The sequence below is a fragment of the Meles meles genome, chromosome 7 (assembly GCF_922984935.1).
Source record: "Meles meles chromosome 7, mMelMel3.1 paternal haplotype, whole genome shotgun sequence".
NCBI lineage: Eukaryota > Metazoa > Chordata > Mammalia > Carnivora > Mustelidae > Meles > Meles meles.
The window spans coordinates 142,359,101-142,371,760 of record NC_060072.1 but is presented as its reverse complement, the minus strand read 5'-3'; positions in this window follow the sequence as shown (position 1 = coordinate 142,371,760).

Below are 12,660 nucleotides of genomic sequence, written 5' to 3'. Positions count from 1 at the left end.
GCATGGTTACTCTGCAAATGGCTCAGATCTTTTTTTTTTTTTAAAGATTTTATTTATTTATTTGACAAAGAAACAGCGAGAGAGGGAACAAAAGTTGGGGAGTGGGAGAGGGAGAGGAAGGGAAGCAGGCTCCCCGCAGAGCAGAGAGCCTGATGCGGGTCTTGATCCCAGGATCCCGGGATCATGACCTTAGCCATAGGCAGACGCTTAATGACTGAGCCACCCAGGGGCGCCTGGCTCAGATCTTATCTGTAAAAATATCCAAGGAATATTTAACAAAGATATGGTAGTGACGTTCATCATGGTAACTGGCTTTTTCTTTAATCAGTGGGTTACAGATCTGTGGATGAAATTAGATCTTGATATTGATTAAAAGATGACAGTTTTCTCTTGCAGCTCATCAGGTCTTGATTTTAATTATGCAGATTAAGTGACCCTCTAGTCTACTGTCCATTTATCTCATGCCTAAGACTACCACAATATATTAGTTTTCATCACAGATCTCTGCAGATCAAGACACCCTGGCTACAAATCACGTCTTTCCGCTAGCAATGATGACCCTTACAGTTCCTTAGCCTCTACTAGCTAACTGTTGTCTTCTGCTCCCTGCTGGGCTAGTATCCCATTATCCTGGTTTCCATTACGGACCCCAGTGCTAATGTAGCATTGGCAGCCATTGCCTCCAGCCTGCAGAGGTCCGCCATGTTCTGGGTCCTCCAACGGAACATAGCCATGTAGTGTGTTTATAGGTCTTACGGTGACAAACCATTCTAACACATCCAATTTTCTGATCTCTCTGACCTTTTCCTCACTACTATGCTAAGGAAGTTCTGGTATCTTCACTTTATTTACTTAGGTGATCACCATACACAAGATTCAAGAAACTGTAAAGACCCAACTCTGAATTGTCTCAGCTGCTATTATCGGAACACTAAATCTTATCATGGCTGAACTCACCACGCTGATAAATTCTCCCCTACTTAGGGTGATCTTCTGCTCTGCTCTCCAGTTCAATATTGTTAAGAATCACTTTCAAGAGGCTCCCAGGTTTCTCCTGCTTCTATAACTAAGGAATAAGTTTAATGATACATATTGATTTATACATTTAAAACTTCCAAGTATTGCTGAGGGAAATAGAAGATCTAAATAAATAGATAATCCAGGTTTGTGGCCTGTAAGTCTTTACATGGTTAAGATGTGAATTTTCCCCCAATTGATTGATTGATTAATTTTATTTATTTACTTGAGACAGTGAGCACAAGCATGGAAAGAGACAGAGGGAGAGGGAGAAGCAGACTTTCTACTGTGCAGGGAGCCTGACTTGGGGCTCAATCCCAGGATCCCAGGATCATGACCTGAGCTGAAGGCAGATGCTTAACTGACTGAGCCACACAGGCGCCATCCCCCCCCGCCCCCAATTTGATTTATAATTCAACATAACCTCTGTCAAAATCTCAGTAGACCTTCGTAAAGAAATTGACAAACTGAAATTAAAATTGATATGGACATACAAAGAATGTAGAATAATCAAACTAAGGTTATAAAAGAAGAATATGGTTGAAGACCTATACTATGTCATTTCAAAACTTATGGTAATCAAGACAATGTGGTATTGACTAAAAAATAGGTATAGAGTTCAATGGAACCAAATAGAATAGTACAAAGATAAGCCCTCACATTTATGACTGACTGCCATTGAAACAGGTACCAAGAGGATTCAGTAAGGAGAAATAAAGTCTTTTCAACAAGTAGTGCACAAATAATAATTAGATATTCATATGCAGATAAACTCTGATCTCACAACCATAGACAGAATTAACTCATGAGGATCTTAGGCTTAAATTTAAGAGCTAAAATTGTTAAATTTCTAGAAGTCACAGGAGAAATCCTTGGGTTTAACCGGGTATTTCTCAACCTTGTTTTCATTATTACCCCTCTTTAAAGAGATCTTTAAACATTTTTATCTAATTGGAAAATTCTAATTGAAATTTTAATGTAATAGACTTAGGTTTTTCCTTCCTCCCTTCCACCCTCTCTTCCTCCTTTCTTTACTTTCCTTTTTCCCTCTTTCTTTCTCCCTTTCTCCCTTCCTTCTTTCCTTCCCTCCCTTCCTCTCTCTCCTGTTCTTTTTTTTCCTTTCTTTCTTTCTCCCTCCCTCCCTTTTTCTCTCTCTCTTTCCTTTCCTTCTATCCTTTTCTTTTCTTTCTTCTTCCCTCTCTTCCTCCCTCCCTCCTTCCTTCTTTCTCTCCCCTTCTTCCTTCCGCTTTCTTTTTTTCTTTTTCCTTCCTTCCTCCCTCCCTCCCTTCCTTCCTTCCTTTCTTTCTTTCCTTCTTTCTTTCGAGTTTTTCACCTATTCAAAAGAACCCGTATTTATCCCCTTGAGGCTGATAGTACCTCATTGAGAATGCATAGATTTGGCAAGTGTTTTTAGATGTGCTGCCAAAGTATGAGCCAAACAAGGGATATCGATAAAGTGGAATTCATCAAAATTTCATCACAGGATTTTATCCTTCAAAAGACACTGATAAGAAAATTAGAATAATACTCACAAATAGAAGCTATTTGCAAATCATACATCTGACAAAAGACTTGTATTTAGAATATGTAAGGAATTTTTATGACTCAATAATACCAAGATAAATATCTCAATTAAAAAATGGGTGAGGGGCGCCTGGGTGGCTCAGTGGGTTAAGCTTCTGCTTTCGGCTCAGGTCATGATCTCAGGGTCCTGGGATCGAGCCCCGCATCGGGCTCTCTGCTCAGCAGGGAGCCTGCTTCCCCCGGCCTCTGCCTGCCTCTCTGCCTACTTGGGATCTCTCTGTCAAATAAATAAATAAAATCTTTTTAAAAATGGGCAAAAACAAGCACTTAAATAGACATTTCATTAAAGAGACATATGAATTAAAATGTGCTCAACATTATTCTTCATTAGGTCAAAGCAAATGAAAAACGCAAGGAAATATCATTACAGAGCCATGCAAATTGCTATATGAAAACCAGACAAAACCAAGTGTTGGTGAGCCTTTGGAGAAATGGAATCCCTCATATATTAGACAATGATACAACTACTTTGGTAAATAGATTGACAAATTTTTTAAAAGATTAAACTTAAATATCATAAAACTCAGCAATTCTACCCTAGGAATCTACCTAAGAGAAATGAAAAGACATGTATGTGCACATACATCCATACTATAAATGTTCACAGAAATAGTATACGTAATAGTGCTAGAGTGGAAAAAATCCAAATATCCACCAAATATCCATCCAAATATACACCACCTGGTGTACAGGTAAAGAAATGAGGGGTGTGTGTGAGTGTGTGTGTGTGTATGTATGTGTATAAAATACATTTTATGTTTTATATATTTTCTATACAAAATATCCATTAAAAGTAATATTACTCAGCAATGAAAAGAATATGATACTGAATCATCACAACATGGATAAACCTGAAAACATTACTCAAGGTGAAAAAAAAAAAAAGGCCAGATACAAGGACTATGTAGTGTGTAATTTCATTGTGTGAAATATCCAGAAAAAGGCAATTTTTAGAGATGTTGGTTTTCTGGGGCTGGGGTGATTGTGGGTATTGACTTGACGATCAATAGAGCACTGGACTCATGGGAATTCTTTTGGCTGATGAAAATATTCTGAAATTGGATTGTAGTGATACTGCCACAACTCTATAAATTTACTAAAAAATTATTGCTTGTACTCTTATAATGACTGATATTTATGGTGTATATCTTTTATTCAATAAAGCTTTTTAAAAACTATTAAATATTCTGCTTAACAGTGTTGTAAATGTTTAGGGCTTTGCAAAGATTGGATTTTTAACTAAAATAGAAGAAACTAGCATAAAAGAATGAAAAATTTATATCTGAAAGCTTGGCCTAAGAGAGCCACAATTTAGTAAAAAATATAGTTTAAGATCAATTTTTAAAAATATTTTATTATTGACTGACTTGAGAGAGATTGAGAGCATCTGTGGGAGTGGTGGGGGAGGGGTACGGACAAGCAGGCACTGTGCTGAGTAGAAGCCCCATGATGGGCTGGATCTCAAGACCCTGAGATCATGACCTGAGCCAAAGCCAAGAGTCCTACGCTTAACCCACTGAGTCACCAGATACCCCAAGACAAATCTTAGATGGTGATTCAGAACTCAGAGGAAATGTAGAAACTCAAATGTAGGAAAATGTTACAGTGACCAAGCTCATGTGAGCACTGTTATAACTCATGCTGAAACCTCTGTGATGGGCTGGGGATAAGGGAAAGGTGGAGAATAGCGGGACAGGAGTCAGGAATACCACTAAGGTTGTTGGAAAGGTCAACGCTCAAGGAACAAGGTCGTGCACATAATCAGTCCTGGGTGGCAGCATGGTTCTGTGAGACTACATCAAAAACCTGACTACAGGGAGAGGAGTCAAGATGGCGGAGAAGTAGCAGGCTGAGACTACATCAGGTAGCAGGAGATCAGCTTGATAGCTTATCTAAACATTGCAAACACCTACAAATCCAATGGGAGATCGAAGAGAAGAAGAACAGCAATTCTAGAAACAGAAAATCAACCACTTTCTGAAAGGTAGGACTGGCGGAGAAGTGAATCTAAAACAACGGGAAGATAGACCACGGGGGGAGGGGCCAGCTCCCGGCAAGCGGCGGAGGAACAGAGCACAAAATCAGGACCTTTAAAAGCCTGTTCCACTGAGGGACATTGCTCCAGAGGCTAAACCGGGGTGAAGCCCACGCGGGGTCAGCGTGGCCCCAGGTTCCGCAGGGTCACAGAAGGATCGGGGGTGTCGGAGTGTCGCAGAGCTCGCAGGTGTTAGAACAGAGAAGCCGGCTGCAGAGACAGAGCCGAAGACTGAACTCTCAGCTCAGGGTTACCTTGAACTGGTCGCGGGCTGGGTGAGCTCGGAGTGCGGCTGGAGGCTGGGGATACGGGAGTGATTGGGTGCTGTCCTCTGGAGGCGCACTGAGGAGTGGGGCCCTGGGCTCTCGGCTCCTCCGGGCCGGAGACTGGGAGGCCGCCATTTTCATTCCCGTCCTCCGGAACTCTATGGAAAGCGTTCAGGGAACAGAAGTTCCCAAAAGCGAACCTGAGCGGATTACTTAGTCCGGCCCCCGGTAAGGGCGGTGCAATTCCGCCTCGGGCAAAGACACTTGAGAGTCACTACAACAGGCCCCTCCCCCAGAAGATCAACAAAATATCCAGCCAGGACGAAGGGCATCTATCAAGGAAAGCAGGTTCAATACCTAGGATAGCAGCGGAATTCCAGAGGAGGAGAAAGCAAAGCACGGAACTCATGGCTTTCTCCCATGATTCTTTAGTCTTGCGGTTAATTCAATTTTTTTTTTCAATTTTTTTTCCTTTCTTTTTTCTTCTTCTGCTAAATTTTTAAAAACTTTTACCCTTTTCTTTTTAACGTTTTTTGACTAGTTTATCTAAAATATATATTTTTTCTTTCTTTTTTATATTTTTTCTTTGTTTTCTTTTTTAATTTTTTTTCTTTTTTTTTTGTCTGAACCTCTTTTTATCCCCTTTCTCCCCTCCCCCCCACAATTTGGGGTCTCTTCTGATTTGGTTACAGCGCATTTTTCTGGAGTCTTTGCCACCCTTTTCGTATTTTATTTGCTCCTTCATATCCTCTTATCTGGACAAAATGACAAGGCGGAAAAAATCACCACAAACAAAAGAACAAGAGGCAGTACTGAAGGCTAGGGACCTAATCAACACAGACATTGGTAATATGTCAGATCAAGAGTTCAGAATGACGATTCTGAACGTTCTAGCCGGGCTCGAAAAAGGCATGGAAGATATTAGAGAAACCGTCTCTGGAGAGATAAAAGCCCTTTCTGGAGAAATTAAAGAACTAAAATCTAACCAAGTGGAAATCAAAAAAGCTATTAATGAGGTGCAATAAAAAATGGAGGCTCTCACTGCTAGGATAAATGAGGCAGAAGAAAGAATTAGTGATATAGAAGACCCAATGACAGAGAATAAAGAAGCCGAGCAAAAGAGGGACAAACAGCTACTGGACCACAAGGGGAGAATTCGAGAGATAAGTGACACCATAAGACGAAACAACATTAGAATAATTGGGATTCCAGAAGAAGAAGAAAGAGATAGGGGAGCAGAAGGTCTATTGGAGAGAATTATTGGAGAGAATTTTCCTAATATGGCAAAGGGAACAAGCACCAAAATCCAGGAGATGCAGAGAACCCCCCTCAAAGTCAACAAGAAGAGGTCCACACCCCGTCACCTAATAGTAAAATTTACAAGTCTTAGAGACAAAAAGGAAATCCTGAAAGCAGCCCGGGAAAAGGAGTCTGTAACATACAATGGTAAAAATATTAGATTGGCAGCAGACTTATCCACAGAGACCTGGCAGGCCAGGAAGAGCTGGCATGATATATTCAGAGCACTAAACGAGAAAAACATGCAGCCAAGAATACTCTATCCAGCTAGGCTATCATTGAAAATAGAAGGAGAGATCAAAAGCTTCCAGGAAAAACAAAAACTGAAAGAATTTGCAAACACCAAACCAGCTCTACAGGAAATATTGAAAGGGGTCCTCTAAGCAAAGAGAGAGCCTAAAAGTAGTAGATCAGAAAGGTACAGAGACAATATACAGTAACAGTCACCTTACAGGCTAATAATGGCACTAAATTCATATCTCTCAATAGTTACCCTGAATGTTAATGGGCTAAATGCCCCAATCAAAAGACACAGGGTATCAGAATGGGTAAAAAAACAAAACCCATCAATATGCTGCCTACAAGAAACTCATTTTAAAACCTCCAGATTTAAAGTGAGGGGGTGGAAAACAATTTACCATGCTAATGGGCATCAGAAGAAAGCTGGGGTGGCAATCCTTATATCAGATCAATTAGATTTTAAGCCAAAGACTATAATAAGAGATGAGGAAGGACACTATATCATACTCAAAGGATCTGTCCAACCAGAAGATCTAACAATTTTAAAAATCTATGCCCCTAACGTGGGAGCAGCCAACTATATCAACCAATTAATCACAAAATCAAAGAAACACATCAATAATAATACAATAATAGTAGGGGACTTGAACACTCCCCTCCCTGAAATGGACATATCATCCAAGCAAAAGATCGACAAGTAAATAAAGGCCTTAAATGACACACTGGACCAGATGGACATCACAGATATATTCAGAACATTTCATCCCAAAGCAACAGAATACACATTCTTCTCTAGTGCACATGGAACATTCACCAGAATAGATCACATCCTGGGTCACAAATCAGGTCTCAACTGGTATCAAAAGATTGGGATCATTCCCTGCATATTTTCAGACCACAATGCTTTGAAGCTAGAACTCAATCACAAGAGGAAAGCTGGAAAGAACCCAAATACATGGAGACTAAACAGCATCCTTCTAAAGAATGAATGGGTCAACCAGGCAATTAAAGAAGAATTGAAAAAATTCATGGAAACAAATGATAATGAAAACACAACAGTTCAAAATCTGTGGGACACAGCAAAGGCAGTCCTGAGAGGAAAATATACAGCGGTACAAGCCTTTTTCAAGAGACAAGAAAGGTCTCAAGTACACAACCTAACCTTACACCTAAAGGAGCTGGAGAAAGAACAAGAAAGAAACCCTAAACCCAGCAGGAGAAGAGAAATCATAAAGATCAGAGCAGAAATCAATGAAATAAAAACCAAAAAAACAATAGAAAAAATCAATGAAACTAGGAGCTGGTTCTTTGAAAGAATCAATAAGATTGATAAACCCCTGGCCAGACTCATCCAAAAGAAAAGAGAAAGGACCCAAATCAATAAAATCATGAATGAAAGAGGAGAGATCACAACTAACACCAAGGAAATACAGAGAATTATAAGAACATACTATGAGCAACTCTACGCCAACAAATTCGACAATCTGGAAGAAATGGATGCATTCCGAGAGACATATAAACGACCACAACTGAACCAGGAAGAAATAGAAAACCTGCACAGGCCCATAACCAGTAAGGAGATTGAAACAGTCATCCAAAATCTCCAAACAAACAAAAGCCCAGGGCCAGACGGCTTCCCAGGGGAATTCTACCAAACATTTCAAGAACTCATTCCTATTCTCCTGAAACTGTTCCAAAAAATAGAAATGGAAGGAAAACTTCCAAACTCATTTTATGAGGCCAGCATCACCTTGATCCCCAAACCAGACAAGGATCCCACCAAAAAAGAGAACTACAGACCAATATTCTTGATGAACACAGATGCAAAAATTCTCACCAAAATACTAGCCAACAGGATTCAACAGTACATTAAAAGGATTATTTACCACGATCAAGTGGGATTTATTCCAGGGCTGCAGGGTTGGTTCAACATCCCCAAATCAATCAATGGGATAGAACACATTAATAAAAGAAAGAATAAGAACCATATGATACTCTCAATAGATGCTGAAAAAGCATTTGACAAAGTACAGCATCCCTTCCTGATCAAAACTCTTCAAAGTGGAGGGATAGAGGGCACATACCTCAATATTATCAAAGCCATCTATGAAAAACCCACCGCAAATATCATTCTCAATGGAGAAAATCTGAAAGCTTTTCCGCTAAGGTCAGGAACACGGCAGGGATGTCCATTATCACCACTGCTATTCAACATAGTACTAGAAGTCCTAGCCTCAGCAATCAGACAACAAAAAGAAATTAAAGGCATCCAAATCGGCAAAGAAGAAGTCAAACTATCACTCTTCATAGATGATATGATACTATATGTGGAAAACCCAAAAGACTCCACTCCAAAACTGCTAGAACTTGTACAGGAATTCAGTAAAGTGTCAGGATATAAAATCAATGCACAGAAATCAGTTGCATTTCTCTACACCAACAACAAGACAGAAGAAAGAGAAATTAAGGAGTCAATCCCATTTACAATTGCACCCAAAACCATAAGATACCTAGGAATAAACCTAACCAAAGAGGCTAAGAATCTATATGCAGAAAACTATAAAGTACTCATGAAAGAAATTGAGGAAGACACAAAGAAATGGAAAAATGTTCCATGCTCCTGGATTGGAAGAATAAATATTGTGAAAATGTCCATGCTACCTAAAGCAATCTACACATTTAATGCAATCCCTATCAAAATACCGTCCATTTTTTTCAAAGAAATGGAACAAATAATCCTCAAATTTATATGGAACCAGAAAAGACCTCGAATAGCCAAAGGAATATTGAAAAACAAAGCCAAAGTGAGTGGCATCACAATTCCGGACTTCAAGCTCTACTACAAAGCTGTCATCATCAAGACAGCATGGTACTGGCACAAAAACAGACACATAGATCAATGGAACAGAATAGACAGCCCAGAAATAGACCCTCAACTCTATGGTCAACTAATCTTCGACAAAGCAGGAAAGAATGTCCAATGGAAAATAGACAGCCTCTTCAATAAATGGTGCTGGTAAAATTGGACAGCCACATGCAGAAAAATGAAATTGGACCACTTCCTTACACCACACATGAAAATAGACTCCAAATGGATGAAGGACCTCAATGTGAGAAAGGAATCCATCAAAAATCCTTGAGGAGAACACAGGCAGCAACCTCTTCGACCTCAGCCGCAGCAACATCTTCCTAGGAACAATGGCAAAGGCAAGGGAAGCGATGGCAAAAATGAACTATTGGGATTTCATCAAGATCAAAAGCTTTTGCACAGCAAAGGAAATAGTTAGTAAAACCAAAAGACAACTGACAGAATGGGAGAAGATATTTGCAAAGGACATATCAGATCAAGGGCTAGTGTCCAAAATCTATAAGGAACTTAGCAAACTCAACACCCAAAGAACAAACAATCCAATCAAGAAATGGGCAGAGGACAAGAACAGACATTTCTGCAAAGAAGACATCCAGGTGGCCAACAGACATGAAAAAGTGCTCCACGTCACTCGGCATCAGGGAAATACAAATCAAAACCACAATGAGATATCACCTCACACCAGTCAAAATGGCTAAAATGAACATGTCAGGAAATGAGAGATGCTGGCGAGGATGCGGAGCCCTCCTACACTTTTGGTGGGAATGCAAGCTGGTGCAACCACTCTGGAAAACATCATGGAGGTTCCTCAAAATGTTGAAAATAGATCTACCCTATGACCCAGCAATTGCACTACTGGGTATTCACACTAAAGATACAAACGTAGTGATCTGAAGGGGCACATGCACCCGAATGTTTATAGCAGCAATGTCTACAATAGCCAAACGATGGAAAGAACCTAGATGTCCCTCAACAGATGAATGGAAAAAGAAGATGTGGTATATATACACAATGGAATACTATGCAGCCATCAAAATAAATGAAATCTTGCCATTTGCGACGACGTGGATGGAACTAGAGGGTATCATGCTTAGTGAAATAAGTCAATTGGAGAAAGAGAACTATCATATGATCTCCCTGATATGAGGACGTGGAGAGGCAACATGGGGGCTTAGGGTGATAGGAGAAGAATAAATGAAACAAGATGGGATTGGGAGGGAGAAAAACCATAAATGACTCTTAATCTCACAAAACAAACTGGGGTTTGCTGGGGGGAGCTGGGGTTGGGAGAGGGGGAGGGGGTTATGGACATTGGGGAGGGTATGTGCTATCGTGAGTGCTTTGAAGTATGTAAACCTGGCAATTCACAGACCTGTACCCCTGGGGATAAAAATACATTATATGTTTATAAAAAAAAAAATAAAGAAAGGATGAATACCCAACTTTTGTAGCAACATGGACGGGACTGGAAGTGATTATGCTGAGTGAAATAAGTCAAGCAGAGAGAGTCAAGTATCATATGGTTTCACTTATTTGTGGAGCATAACAAATGACACGGAGGACATTAGGAGATGGAGAGGAGAAGGAAGTTGAGGGAAATTGGAAGGGGAGGTGAACCATAAGAGACTATGGACTCTGAAAAACAACATGAGGGTTTTGAAGGGGCGGGGGTGGGAGGTTGGGGGAACCAGGTGGTGGGTAGTAGGGAGGGCACGTATTGCATGGAGCACTGGGTGTTGTGCAAAAACAATGAATACTGTTATGCTGAAAAAATAAATAAATTAATTAAAACAAAACAAAACAAAACAAAAAATGTAAAAAAAAAACTGACTACAGTCTGGGATGTATGGAGAACAGCCTAGAGTCCGGCTGCAAGTCATGTAGAGGGCTCTGAAACGGGATCCTTGGGAACCTGGGGGCACTGTTGAAGCCGAGGCAAAGAGTAGAAGGGATAAAGTCTCTGGAGAAGGGGTGTGTGGGGCAGGGGTGAGTGGAATATATATTTCCAAAATGTGTAATAGAGTCTGTGAGTGAAAATTAGCATAACAAATGAGTCCTCTTAGATCTAAAATCATGGTGGTCCTATTCCTTTCTTGGAGAGAGAGTTTTCCCATTAAGAACAAAGCTTTACATTAGGAGGTATTTTTCTTACTGTAATAATTGACTTCTTGTTTCAAATGATACATGTTCACCCAGCAGTCAGATTAACCTTTTTTTTTTTTCATTTAGGAGGGAAATAATCTCTTCTTCTCAAATATAATTAAGGGAATGAGAAGAGCATTACTGGCGAGCTCAGATATCCCTCATTAATTTCTTTATTCCAAGAGACATCTGACAAGTCAGAGAAATTCCCTTATAAAGAAAATAAGTTAGACACGTTAGGAGATGGCAGCAATATGTGCTTATTAAACAGCATCTCACAAAAATGATGATTTGATAGCTCCTTAATATTATGAAATTCTTCATTTCCTAGGAATTTCCTTCTTTCTCCATGTTTTTCAGAAAAGAGAGAAACTAGGGAATCTTTTCTTTCTTTCTCTTTTTCTCTTCAAGTGTGTTACAGCAGATCATCTAGCTCAGGGACCCATACTGTAAAAGTAATCAGTTACTTACAAGATTTTGTAAACTAAGCCCCTTTGTACCTTGGAGAATATATGATTTAGATCGCTTACAGAGCAAGCTAAAACACAAAGAACAGTAACACTGGCCTTTTGAAGTGCAGCTTCACTCAACATCCTATTTTTTGCTGTGAACTGCACAAGTCTGGGAGCACAGACTCAGAGAGCCTGTCTTCACAGAGCGAGGCAACAAGGAGCAGCCTCTCTCTTGTCTGATTATCTTGGTCCAGGTTCTGACTGCACGGTTCCAAATAATAGAAGCAGGACAGCCCTTCCCTGGGCAGAGTGAATAAAAGTGCCCAATAGTCAATGAGCACTGTTTCCAGAGGTTCTTGGAGAGATGGATGCTTATGTTCATAGTGTCAACACCATAGTTTAATATGATAAAAGTCAATATAATTACTAAAAATTAGCATGTCATTTATAGTTCCGATCCTTTGGTGACCTATTAAAGGCTGGTGACAGGTATCTCCCGCTAAGTAAAATCTCCCTTTTGTTCATTTCCAGTATTCCAGTATCATTCCTTAAATGTTTTATCCTGCAAGTAGAATGTGGTTGGATCTATTTTGCTCAATCTGAGACTCTCTTTGCCTTAAGGTAGGAAGGTAACTCTTTCCACGTATATGGATTCCTCCTATGTTTGTACTTCTTCCTTGTCAATTTATTTTTATTTTTTTTATTTATCGTGATTTGTAAACCATCTATGAAATGGGATATTAATAGAAAATAGTT